We start from the raw sequence: 14,007 nt of genomic DNA on the forward strand, positions 1-14,007 counted from the left end.
ATCTAATCTAAATCTCCCCTCTTTCTATCCTGTCTTACTCTAAGACTGAATGTCTGCTACATGTTCATAATTCTGGCATCTTACTGATATCTCCCTGCCTCAGAAATCGGGGGTATCCTGCTGATACCCCCTACCTTAACTGAAAGAGACCCAGCATGCTGAAGTGAAAGATCTAGTACTTCAGACGTGCTGTTTGTTACAGGGCAGATGAGAGCTGTGCTGGGTGGAAGGAAACCAAGAGATACAGCTGAGACGCATATTCTGATCTTGGCTTTATCTTAAATTTAGAGAACACTTCTAATGTTTTAAAGACTTCTGGATGCTGATATTTATGAACTGAAACATCATTGTTCATTAATTTCTCTTTTCACTTGCGATTCATCCCACTAACACTGGGGCTGCGTATCTTTCCATGATAAGGCCAAATCCTGCAATTAGTCATTACTACATGGAGTCTGGTTAAAGCTGATAGATTACTTGTAATAAAAGGAGTTGTAGCTTGTGATGTTTGAAAGCTTGAGCTCCAGTCCATGCAGTATGAATAAAGAGGTACAGCTTGTGAACCTGTGTATGCTGAAGTAGCTCTGACCCCTGATTCACAGCCAAGAATATGGCTGGTACAGTCACAGTTCAATAAAACGTTATGGTTAAATATGTTTTCATAAGATGTAAATGAAGCTAAAATAAATTATAGCACCACTTTATTTTTGTTGTGATAAGTAGTATACATAATAAATGAATATGATTTTTTTTGCCTTGCTTTGCATTCATGTGATGTAGACTATTTTAAACCCAGCTACATTTTTTTTCCCCTCTGGAGAAGATGACCATACCAATTGCCTCACTATCTGTTTACATTCTGGAAAGAGTCATTTGGGATTTTGTCTTTCTGAAATAAACATTTGCTTATGGATTTTTTTTATTGTCACAGCCATGGCATTTTTAAAGTAAATAGGAGTACAAGGTTTATATTATTTTAAATGTATATTGTATTTGTCTTCCCAACACTGTGGTTTTTAGTACTGTGAATAACGTAGTATGGAGCCAGCCTATTAAACAGCCTGTTTTTGTAAGGAAACTGTTAGTCCACCTACAATATTCTATTGCTTACTGTGTTCTTCCAATATGCTTAGCATTCCACAACCTAAATGATCATTTGTTGAACAAATTCATGCTTTTATTAGTCAAAATACAGAGAAAACAGAGCCCCCCTGTTTCAAGATATTTGCTAATGCACGGTTAATTATCACATATAGCTTACTATAATTCATTTTACAGGGAGACCTCCTGCAGGTAACATACTAGCAGTTTATGAAGCAAAATAACCTCACTATAGATTAGAACTGTTTCACTACTGGTCAGACAGTTGCTGCTTCTAGGCCTTCTCACTTCACATTGCTAATTTGAACAAGGCTTTATTTTTATATTTGTCAGCAGCAAGACTGTAGCATGGTTGTTAAACCTCTCCCAGGCCTAATTAGAGTAGCAATGCTAGCATTCATAATGAATCTCGTGTCCTGGGTTGGAGGAGGTAGCCGTGGTGCTACAGTAGCTTCCTGGCAGACAGTTGCTGGCAGGTTTAAGGTAGCTTGTGGCTTGCAATATTAAGTGACTGTTGAAATTCATTGACTCCACTGCGGCTTATGTGTCTAGATGACAACAAGTTTACACGGTTCTTTTATAGTTACAGCAAATGGGTCCATTTAAATATTTATTAGGTGATTATGGTGATGTGAAATGGAAAAAAATTGCAAAGTACAGTATTGCATGTATAACTGTTTTAACTGTTTGTACAAAATAGGCCTGTGGTATCATTTGAAATTACAGCATCTTTTTTTTTTCTCATAAATATTTATAGTGTATCAGTAGCTAGGAATGCTAATTTATTTGCATTTTGTTTCTTATTTAATTTGACAGCCATTTGGGTAGCCATTAAAGGCACTCACTCTGATTTGAATGGAGGATATTTCAATCAGTAGTTGAGTGGCATTTTGATTGGAGTGGGTGAAGTTCAATTTTAGGAGTTCTTTTTGCTTTTATGAGACACAGAAAGGAGTATTACCTCTGTGTGCTTGATGACGGGAGCACCCACAGAAAGCCTGCTTCTCTGAAACTTAGTTTTGAGGAATTTGTCATAATTATTGGATTAGATGTAGTCAACTTGCTTTATTTTGTTCTTCATTTGGCTTCATCAAAGTGAAAAGAACAGAAGAGCCAGGTATAAATTTCTGCCAAATTTAACCAAAAGCTGTAAAATATGAATTCAACTTGGATGATAGAACAGGATCTATAGATAAAAGGATTAAATGCATACAGGAGAAAAAGAAATCCAATTCATTGACAGCTCTGTAGCTACTGTTTACTTTTTCATAGCAACAGAAGAGATGGAAGTGAGTTAATCTCATTCAAGGGCATAAGAGAATGTAATAATGATATCTAGAGTTGTCGGAGCAAATATGTACATTGGAAATGCTCTCAGTGGTAGGGCAGAAAATAGGTATAGTGAAGAGAAATCAAGCATAGTACGCTAAATTTATTTTGAATATATGTGTATGTCTATATCTATATATAAACTTAAACATAGTATGAGATACTTGCTCTTTGTAAAGAGAATAATTAAATATGCTACAGCAGCTTCACTCATGATGCTGTCACTGAACTTTGCTGTTGCTTAGAAATTTAAATTTGCTGTGAGTGGCCTAACTTTCTAAATCTGTATTTTATAAAGAACAGAGATTAACAGCAGAGATAACAAATCTGAAGTCAGCTCTTGTCAGGAGAAGTGTAAGATGCATATAATTGCCAAGTAGAGGCAGCAAACACTAGCTGAAGTAATTTAACTGTGTTTTGAGATATTAACCAACATGTATCCACAGGTCTGATTTGTGCTTTGGTAATTCTGTGCAAATAGTTTCAATGATAGATTCCCCTCAATTTCAGCAGTCTTGGAATACATTCTATTTTCTTGTATTGAAAAATTAATTGGAAATTAATTTAATTTTATTGGTCCTGCCCTCTTTGGGTGTTCCACTTGTTTGCATTCCTTTGTTCTTCTTTAGTGCTTTTCCTTCTTCAGTTCTGCCACAGTGTCTCCTATGGCCACCCTTGCTCTTTAAAATATTGCAAACAGTTATTCTGTTTCTTTTGCAAGAGATTGACATGAATATTTTTGAGATTATAGCTGGAAGGAGCAGAATTAAGAATTTAGCATAGAAAACAATGAGAGTAATTGAGATTTAGAAGACTTCCATGATTAATATGAGTGCACTGAGATTTCTAGAGACCAGCAGTAGAGAAGGAAATATCTTCATTATTGGAACAAATTTTATCAGTTCTACTTGAAGAAAGTATTTGTACAGCCCAGAATTATTTACACCGGCTTGAAATGGAGAGGGAGAAATTTCATACTTGAAATTAGTTACTCTTCCAAGCAGGATAAGAAATTTCCAGGAAGTAAAATGGAGACGTGAAGCTGAATTACCTCTGCCTCACCAAGCTACTGGAACATCCACAGGCTTCCTTAAGACTTGCTGTAATATGTCGAGGGATGGGATTTAGTCTACTGTATAGTGCACAAGACTGGCTGATATTCTGTTACTCTATTTATACTTATTTCATTACTAGTAGCAAAAAGCAAGACAGTAATCCTATAGGGATGTGTTTAATGCTGTCTTTAGCTCAAATTTAGTGCCCTTGCTCAAAATTGATAGAGCTAGCAACTGAAGGATACCACTACAGTACAAATAGTAAGAATTACATATTAGGGCTCAGTTGAGAATGGGTTATTCAGTTTAGTTTCTGCTATGAGAACTTAAAAGCTTAGGTGATGAAATTACTGCATTAGTAAACTGTCTATATGATTATATAGATATTTACCCTCAGGCTTAAGAAATCTGTGGTTTATTTCTGCACTAGTTTTGAGTGAAGTCCTATTAATGCCCGAGATGATAGTAAGTTAAACTTGCAACTCAGAGTGACCATACATCAGCTTGAAGTCAGGACACTGAAAATGGCTGTGTTCTTGTGCATACACAACAACCCGTGGTCTTTAGGGTTGTCAATCTAATTTTTTTCACAAGCTCTAAATTCATTCAAAAGAAGACGAAGGGGGAAAAAAGAACATTCTTTAGCTTTTTGAGTCTGGAACTTCTGTCCTACTGTTTGCTCAGATTTTCCAGTGAGGTCACTTCCTGAATGTAGCATAATATGAATAAGTGTTCTGAGAGGCAGGTTCAAAACTAAGCATGCAGAAACTACCCAGTTTTGGTGGTGTCCAATCAGTAACAAAGCTGATTTTGATTCAAGTTTTCTAATAAGCTCTGAAATTTCACATGTGCAGCTTGAATAAGATGAGCGTTTATTGTATCTTAAGTGATAAATTTCATTAAATGTTAAATTCTAATAATACTATTTAGGTTTTAAAGCACCTTAATGTACATATCCGCCTTATGATTTCGGTAGAACCATTTCGTCTGAATAGAAAAATGTCGGAATTTCATTCTAAAAGTACCTGCCAATTTACATGGTATTACCTCCTTATAAAGTGCAAAGACAGATTGCAAAATATCTTAAGTTGTATGGTTATCGTCAGTTATTTTAATGGAAAATTTGTGTCCTAGTTAAAGACAGGATTAAAGGATTCTGTCCAAACAGAGTGCAAAAGATGTTAACTTCCCCCATAAACATTTCAATTCAAGCCTGCTTGGAAAAAAAAAGTAAGATAAAATATGAATTTACAGTCAACTGGTGGTTTATCCTGGGGTTCATATTGTTGGTTTTGCTTGTAGTAGTTCTTAAGAATGAACTAAGAGAGATTGGCTTTCTTACTTCCATCCATCACTTTTCGTGATTGGTTTCCTAAGGTAGATGCCCTTCTAACTTTTACTTCATTGAGTAACTAAAGCTGTTTATGCAGCATAGTAAAACTATCTTAAATACAGGTGGAGTGCAAACAGACATTTCCCAAATATAGTAGAAGGATAAAATTAGTTAAACAAAAGTTTATGAAGACCAACTATAAGAAGCAGAACAGAACAGTTCAAAGCAAGCTGCTGTTTTCTGCGTAGGCTGTTAGCTGGACTTCAGAGAAATATCCAGGAACATCCCTGGAATTTTGCTAGCTCCAGACATGTTTTTTTTTTCCTTATTATTAAGCAGTGGTAAACACTACATTAATTCTTGTTTTCACTAGTTAAAGTGCTATCCAGGTGTCGCTTCCGATTTCGGCGGTACCTGCACCACCCTGGACTCTCAAAGCTTCTTCAATAGAGCAGGCATTGCACCTCTTGTCTGGCCTTCCTTAGTTTTAAGAGCCCTTGTTCAACACATGACTGGGTTTTTTGAAGTGGTCTAATATATTTGTACTGATAAAGTACTCTTGTCTGCTGAATACAGTCTCAATTTTTGAAGTAGGATCAGTGAAATATTCACACATAAACATGGGATTGAACTGAAAAAAATCTGTGTGTGCCTGAAAGCAGAGCTGAGTGTTTTGGCTCAGTGAGGCAAGGTTACAGGCATGGGGTTTTTCTATTAATTCATGCACAGAGGCTTTCTCACGTTCAAGTTGCTACCTTGGAGAAATGGCAAAATAAACATACATTTGCAAAAAGGCCATGCTGGAATAATTGTTTCGTGTCCATGATTCATGGATATCTGAAGCAAGGTTTGTAAAGGTTTGTATCTTTAGTTAGCTGAAATTATATTTCAGATAAAGGGGGGGGCAAATGGGAGAAAACCTGCAGAAGACCATATGGACACACCAGACCCTTCAGCTCCTGATTTGGGGGAATAGTAAAGGGAAGAGGGAATCAGCAGATTTAATTAAGCAAATACAATAATTAAAAAGAGTGTTGGAACACATGGGCTAAATTAAATTTTTGTCTTAAAGAATCTGTGAAATCAAATATTTGACGTGTGTGTGTGGGTGTCATATGTGCATTAAATATATGGCTGATAGTTCATCCTGTGCTATAGCCTTCTCTGTCTCTGTTTTGTGTCACAACTTGGTGACATCTTTACTCAAGATAATGGTAAATACTTTATTTTCAAGAGATTTCTGCAGTTTTGTAGTTGAATTTAATGTATTTTGTACATTTGTCAGGACTGTTACAGGCCCATTATTATAATCCTTACGCATTGATTCTAATAACACTGCAAGATGGGGATGTACTGTTTTCCCTATTGAACCAGTACAGAAAATAAGACAGAGATCTTGTTCCAGAGATGGATGTTAAAATCTGTCTCTGAGTACAAACTAGTTCTCTCACCACTGAGTCCCTTTTCTGTTGACACTCCTTGTTGTGATCCATTGAGATAGAAGGCACCAAGGGGCACGGGGGCTGCAAAAAAGGATGCAGGCATGAGAGAATAGGACTAGCTGCAGTATGGCAAAATAAGGATTCTTTTTACAATATCAGGACAAATAATTTTAGGCAATCAGTAGAACAATAAACTACATTCTATCTCTGTGCATGACACTGGGAAATAGAAATCCATTTTTCAGTTGAATGAAAAATTGGAGGTCCAAGTGTCAAGATCTTAGCACTAGGACATGTTGGAAACTTTCCAGTGGAACATTTTTCTCTCAGCTAATGCTGGTTCACCAAAACCTAACACGTTGCATGAAAATGTCTATTCCAATGAAATTTTTGATGGAAATGTGCTTGGTTTCCTGCCAGCTCACCCGCTTTTCCCAGCTCTCAGCTCCCCGGCATCTCACGTGGAATGGTGCCAGAAAGTCAAGTTTCTTCACGTTCTTGGCCTGTTTGGCAGACTGCCACAAAGGATGGGAGTCTGGGCTCACAAAAGTGGACAAGAAACCTTATACATGCACATACAACCGTACACATACTCTCACAGGTCATTTAAATCCATGTCAGTTCATTCAAAGTAAAGGGTTTTTTACATAGAGGGTCTTTTAAATATGACCCTCCTATGGAAAATTTCTCATGTTGGCATTTTAATTCCAAGTTGCAACTGAAAAAAATATTGAGGAATATGAAAAATTTTCCTTATAAGGCAAATACTGGTTCCTGTGCAACTGCATGCTGCACTATTGTCATTGAGGCTATCAACAGCTCCATCTGCTGCTCTTTTTCATTGAATAACAAGATCTATATTCGTAACAGGTAAGGTGTTTACACACTTAACCTTAACAAAACAAGAATATATTTTTAGGGTTTTGTAAATATTTATTTTAAAAATTCCTCTTAAGCCACCTTAAATAAGGCAGGCAATCTTTTCTTGGTCACTAAGTTTTAGTCTGTGGACTGAGGGGATAGAGAGTTTCAATCTTTTGGGCTGAATAATAAACAGAAAATAGACATATGTACTGAAATTCTGACTGAGAGGTCCCTGAAGCAGGAGCACTGTAACGTACTTTTCCATAGCCTCACTTCATGCACTGCAAGCTGCTCAGTGCTTGTTATATGTAAGTAAATAAATAAACTTCAATCACACTGTTTGTTAGGTAATTTCTGACGGGGGGGGGGGGGGGGGGGGGGGGGATGTGTTCACATTTAAGACAAAAAGCAGTTGATTCAAGTCACCATTAATGAATTCCTTTTCTGATTAATCTTAATACCTTGGATTAGCATAACAAAGTCAGACTCTTCAGGAGATCAGTACTTGAAGCAGTTAATTTTTCAATTGAGCTTTTGAGGAGCTGGGATTTATAGTAATAGATAAAGTTCTTACTAGAAAGGTTCCTGAGAAGCATTCCACTGCTGTGTAAATTGGCACTGTGGTCATCAAGTCTGAGCCTCACTGCCAGTCTGCTAAAAAATGTTGCGTTTGTAATAACAGGAAAATGTTAAATGTCATGTATAAGATGCTAAAATTTCTATTAAACAGAAAAAATATCTTTCTTTGTTAAAATAAGGGGGAAAAAAATAACTTGTTCTTTTTGTGGGGGACATTGTATAGTAAAGCAGGAGGCTGCACTGATGCTGTCCCTGGCTCTATCATAAAATTGTAATGTGATCTGAAATTGCTCCCAATCTCTTTTTTTCTGAGTAAAATGGGAATGATCAGGAAAATACTCCTGTAATAATGACAAGATTATGTACACAAACATTTGTAAAAAGTTCAGACAAAATGCACTGTTAGACTCACTATTATGCTGGCATAATATTTATTGTGCTGGCAGTTAACTTTGAATATTCTAAATGTACATGTTTCTGCCCTTGTCATTGTAATAATGCTGAAGAAGGCTCCATGGTTTGCAAGCAGCAGAAGAAAGTGGGTAAAGAATTTATTGGCAGAAACTTTAGTTCAGTCCTAAAAGCTGTCGTCTCCCTCGCTGTGGCTGCACAGAATCCCAAGACCCTTTGCTTGCATTAACCTCACCATCAGTCTTTCCATGAGGAGGAGACAATGGGATGTGTGTTTGTGTATACACACACACATACACAGCAGGATTGAGTGATTCAAATTAATCCTCTAAAAGGAAATTTACAGATTAATAAAATCACAATCTTTTAAATTGGTTTCAAATTAATTGTTCCTTGCTAAAAATGATGCAACAGAAACCTGTATGTTAACGGTTGCTCTCTAATGTCCCTAAATTGAACTCTCAGTTGCCCTCTCTAATCTCCTAATCTTTTTGCAAAGGAGAGCAGAAGGGCCTCCCTACAAAGCAATCTTGACTGCTTTATTTGACTCATTGGGGTGAGAGGAAAAAGCCGGGGGGGGGTGTGCAACACATATCATGCTGCAAATACAATTCAACATGTGCAATGAAGTGACAGATGAATTCTTCATGCCTTTATGTCAAAGAATCAGTGCTGGACTGGGGTGTGTAAGCAAAGACATCTTGTACTGTTATCTGACTAGTGTTCTCTAAGAGCAACAGTCTGACTGAGGGGAAAAAAAATCAGCTCAACTCTCCAGAAAATAGAACACTGGCACTGACTTTCCTTAGGAACTGCCTTGCATAAAGTGAAGCTCAGCTCTTTACCGTAAGACTGAACTAGTTCTGACCTCTTTCCACTGTTGCAGGCACTCACAGCTTCCACTCTGGTGGAATGAAGAAAATCTGATTTCTATACAGAAGTGCATCATATAAGATTTTGAACTTTTGTCTATTCATCCAGAAATAATGTAACACATTTTTCTGATTGTCCTCTGGATGCGTTAAGGGGCTCAGATAAGTCTGTGCTTGAAAATTTGGATCTGGATACAAGTCTTCGACCATTTCTCCCCCATGATATGAAGGTATTGAAACAAGTAATTCCACAGAAAAAGATTACACTCACAGTATTCTGGGATGCTGGATTTGGTGTCACCTGAAAGAGAGAGCGAGATATGATAGTGTTGTGCAATGTATGTTGTGCTGTATGTTTTCATAAGGAAGCTGGTATTCTTAATGCAAACAAAAAGTTTGAGGTTAGACTCATGTTGTTTCTGTTCCCAATGTACTAACCTTCATGACAATTTCTGTTAGCTCTTGATGTTGGAGGACCTTAACTCACAGTGAAATTACCTTTATCCAGAAGTACACATCCTGGTATTTTCCTTAAAACCAGGGATGGGTAAAGATGAAGCAGAGATTCCTAACTCTATATGCTGAATGGACTGAAACCAATGGGCCTGTGTAGAATGTAGATTCTCGAATATTTGGGGGTTCAGAAACATGGCCAGTGCAGTGCTGGGCCTGAGGGACGAGAGGCAGCAGGGGAGAGCAGTCACAGAGAACAGAGCTAAGGATTCGGGCTTGGATTTTTATGGGATCCTATGGAAATAAAGGCACCTCTTTCCTATGGTCTGTCATGAGTACCTATTAAAAGCTTGTATTTCCTGCTATGGATCTCTCTCTGTTTGCTGTAGTAAACTGAATCTGATTTCTTGATCTATCTTTCTGTAATCAGCTACTTTGATCCCAAAAGCTGATTACAATAACTAAATTAGACTGTGTGCAGTGGTGTATCGTCCCATCAGATGGCACAGATGAGTTCTACAGTCTCTTTGCAGTCACCCAAATCAACTATTAATAGCTGGTTTTAATGTAAGAATTCCTAGGTGGTTCAGTTTTTCTTTGGTCATAAGATATTCTGTAGGTTTGGGATTTTTTTTCTTCCTGAAATTGTTGTGCTGTTTTCGGTACTTAAGAGACAGACTCCAAACGAAGCAGCCATTCCTAACCTATGCAGACAAAGGGAGTGGTTCCCTTAGCAACAGGAACCATGTGGAGGTTCTCAGAGAGCTCTCTTTTCCCCCTACTCGTGTTTTCTTTTAACTCAACATTTTGCACAGCATCTTGCATGGAGACTCCGACAGCTGGGCTGGAGGCAAACGGTTCTTCCGGCTCTAGCTAACCAGTGCTCGAAAGGCAATTGTTCTACGCTCATCAGACAGAAAAAATGATAATCATGGGTAAGTGAACTGGCACACAATCAGAGTTCACGCTGAGGAGGGGGAAAGTTTACTGGCTGGCAACCAGAAGTGTCCAGCACTTCCCACTAGGCATGTAGGTTTGAAACAGGGGTACTAATGTGATGCTTACCTTGTTTACTGGTAGGATTGTATGTCTGCATTTAGCATTTCAGGCTTTGGAAACATTAGCATAACTGGGTTCTAGTCTTCAGTATGCTACTGACTTCCCTTGTAGCCCTGAACATCTCACCTCACCTCTCTTTTCCTTCCCCATCCACTAAATGGAGATGATATGCCACGAGGATGTTGAAAGGACTGTAAAGTACTGTAGAAATATGCCATATTGCTTGTCAAGATTGTATTTGCTTTTGAAGTTAAAGTGTAGAATTTGAGATAAAGTATTGCTCTTTTGTTGAAGATTTAACTCAATTAACTTTCCTGTAGGTAGATGTAGTTGCTTTTCTTCACGGTAGAGAAGAGGAGATATGTGCGTGTAGTGTCTGTACATACATGTGCATGTGCATAAAAATTTGTGTATGCTGGTGTATAAATAACAGAAATAGAGCAGTTTGTTTCCCTCAAAATAGCTATTGCATTGGTAAAATAGTAGCTGTGTTTCAGTGAAATCCAGCACACTATAAAATAATGGAATTTAATCTTTGTATGTATTGAAATAAAGACTTGTTCTGCTGTCCCTAAAGTGTTATGTATTACCAGAGCTCTTGCCAGTCTCAGCTGAAAAAGCCTAATGCATAAACTCCGTAAGTTTATACTCATTTTACCTAAAAAGAGACATGGGAATTAATCCAATTTTAAGTCAGTTATTTTGTGGGGGACTTGCATAAGGGACAAATTTATATCTCAGTTCTTCCTAATTTAATGTACAAAGTTCCTCTGGTCACAATTTTTCATCACATTTGAATTAAAATTCAGGCATTTGAGTTCATATTTTGACAAATAGTGCTGCATACTGATCATTTGGATGCAGGCTTCCTTTTATTCCACACTTAGAGACGAGTCTCATAATGTCGCAGTGCATGCATTTACCACTACAGGCAACTTAGTTGCTCTTATTTCAAGTGTGATTACTGCAGGAAAAAACAGTCGTTGGTAACTACATGTGCAGAGCAACTGCAGAAGTATCATGTATCAGCTATCCACAGTCATGTCAATAATGTACTGTTATTACTCTTCCTATCGCTTGTGCAATGCTAACGTTCTACATAGCACCTGCTATGTGCTTGTACAGCACCCAGTACCACTGAGCTTTTCTGAGATAATCATAGGTCCAAACAGTCATAATACTCCCTTTTGCGTGGTAATTGACAATTTGTCTCCTAGCTCCAATTTAAATTAAGAAAAATTGCCATGTTTGCACTTCTATGAATAATGTTAGCTTTTGTGCCTGAATAAAGATGAAGGCGATAAAGTAATGTCATTGAAATTAATTGTTCCACTTTTCTCTTTGTGGTTTTATTTCCCTTCTTTTGTGCTCTACTTCAAATAATACTACTGCATGAGTCAGTGATACTAGCTAAGGTACAGGATTAAAATATTTTACATTTAGTAGGCAGTGTTTGAGTTCCAAATTAGAATTCAGTATGTATATTTTGTAATATGTGAAGAAAATTCTGCTTCTAGGGTTTGGGGTTTTTTAGCAAAAATTTAAAGTAATTGCAGATTGATCTTGAGTACTTTGCCCGTCCCCATTTGGTGTCTAGTTCTGTGGTTTTCTGTTGTTCGACATTTACACTATCTTTTTGGGTAGAGTTTATTCAGATGAACAAAAATGTCAGTCCTTTTGCCAGGCTTGCTGTTAGAGAGTTTGTATGAATAAGCCACTGAGAGCACTTTGAATTACTTCAGATTTAATAAGTTTGTGCTGTTATTAGCAGTAGTTATACCGTGCCTTTCATCCAAGCATTTGAAGTACACTGCAAATGTAAATGAAGCTTCCCCAGAAATCTGGAGGCAAGGAAGTAACACTAAGGGATCACTTCATCCAGAAACTAAGTAAATAACAAGAATTCTAACAACCTACAGAAGTGCTACATATCTTAGAACAGGAAGCAAAGATCTAATGTAGAAGAAGCCGATTAGATTGATACCAACACCTATTTCAATTTCTTGATGCTTTACATATAGGACACAAATATATAGACTAAGCTGAAACTGAAGAAAAAGTGGATGTTAGTCGTAAAGAAATTAATGATGATGGACCTATAGGAAGAGCTATGAGAAGCTTATTTATATGGCTGGCAGCCAAGAAGTTGGAGAAGTTTCATGCTCTTAGTAAGAAGGATAATCTCACATAGATCAAATTTCTGGATCTTACCATTTTTTGTATACTATGTGATTTTTCAACACCAAGTAAAAGGCAAGGCTTATATAGTAATTGTTTTTTCAGTTTGATTTATTAATTAAAATATCAACAGGTATAACTCCTCCAAGATAGCTCTGGCTAAAAAGCAAATCCTATATTAGCTTGTGCATGGATCACGGCTTTTTATATTGTAGCCCTGAAAAAAGGACTGGTGTCATTGTCTGGTGTGATACTACCCCTGCAACTTGTTATCACTCATCTGATCCATTGCTAAAAGACATTACTATTGCATGAAGGTAGGCAGTAGGCATCCTCTTCTGTAAAGACTTTTCAGGATCTTTCATGGGAAAAGCCAGAAAAGCTAGGAATTGTGAATGGCTCTTCCGCAGCTGTTCCCAATTCTGGAACTGATATGGCATTTTCAGAGAGACTTACAAGATTTAGGAAGGCAGGACTAGTGACTATATACAGTCTGTAGTTGTTATTCATTAAAGTAGCTAGAGTCTTTATCCTTGCGTCATTTAAGTCCTGACTCGGGGTGTGTCTACATGCCAAACTTTGTAACGTAGCTGAAGGGATGCACGTGGGTCAAATGCCAATTACTCCATGGGACTAATGGCCCAGCTACTTGCTTATATTGATGGAGGCCCGGAAAGTAGACAAAGTGCCCCAAATCTTTCATTGCCCCAGCATCCCACTTAGTCATGCCGTACCACTGAGACAAATGCAATTCTTACTGTAGCGTATGCTAGTGTGCTCCTACTGACATAGGTAACAGCAGCTGTAAAAACACTGCAGCAATGGGTTTAGCTTGTTCCAGGTTGATGAGGAGACAAACTCTTCAAGGACCCATGACAGCACTCTAGTTTCTAAGGTGTACTAAATCTAGTGCCTTCATGTCTTCATTGCTAGCGTCGTCCTTGCTAGCTCATTTATGACAAAATTTGCTATAACCACATTATGTTAGCTTGATGTGTAGGTGTACTTGATGTGGTATAAACTGTACCGAATAAACAACTGGAAAGTGTTGTAGCCCAAAGATTTATTTCACTGAAAAAACATATTTCCCAGCAGTTAAGATGTAAAAATAACAATGACGTGCTTAAAAGTTAATGGAAATGAGCAGCGCACATACCTCTTCTAAAGTGCAAAAGTAGGTGGGACATCTGAAAGAGTTCAGCAAGGAGTTTGGATAAACAAGCCTTGTCTCAAAGCCTTTTCAAATTCACAAATATCATACATATGAGACGACTTTTCTTCTCTCTACTTGAATATTATCAATAGAGTTTTAATGGACATCCCTATGGAGA

At 37.5% G+C, this 14,007-nt stretch overlaps 1 protein-coding gene across 4 annotated transcripts in view; it reads left to right on the forward strand.

The window, feature by feature from the left end:
* Positions 1-14,007, forward strand: part of ANKFN1 (ankyrin repeat and fibronectin type III domain containing 1) — a 136,869-nt gene that overhangs the window by 8,827 nt on the left and 114,035 nt on the right. For 3 of the 4 annotated variants that reach the window (XM_074607751.1, XM_074607754.1, XM_074607753.1), the window contains exon 1: positions 10,234-10,374. The exons of the other annotated variant lie outside the window; for it this stretch is intronic. The gene's annotated coding sequence lies outside the window, so the exon portion shown is untranslated. Of the gene's footprint in view, positions 1-10,233; positions 10,375-14,007 lie in introns of those variants that run through there. 4 annotated transcript variants of the gene reach the window in all.

This window comes from Larus michahellis, chromosome 14 (assembly GCF_964199755.1).
Source record: "Larus michahellis chromosome 14, bLarMic1.1, whole genome shotgun sequence".
NCBI classification, from domain to species: Eukaryota; Metazoa; Chordata; class Aves; order Charadriiformes; family Laridae; genus Larus; species Larus michahellis.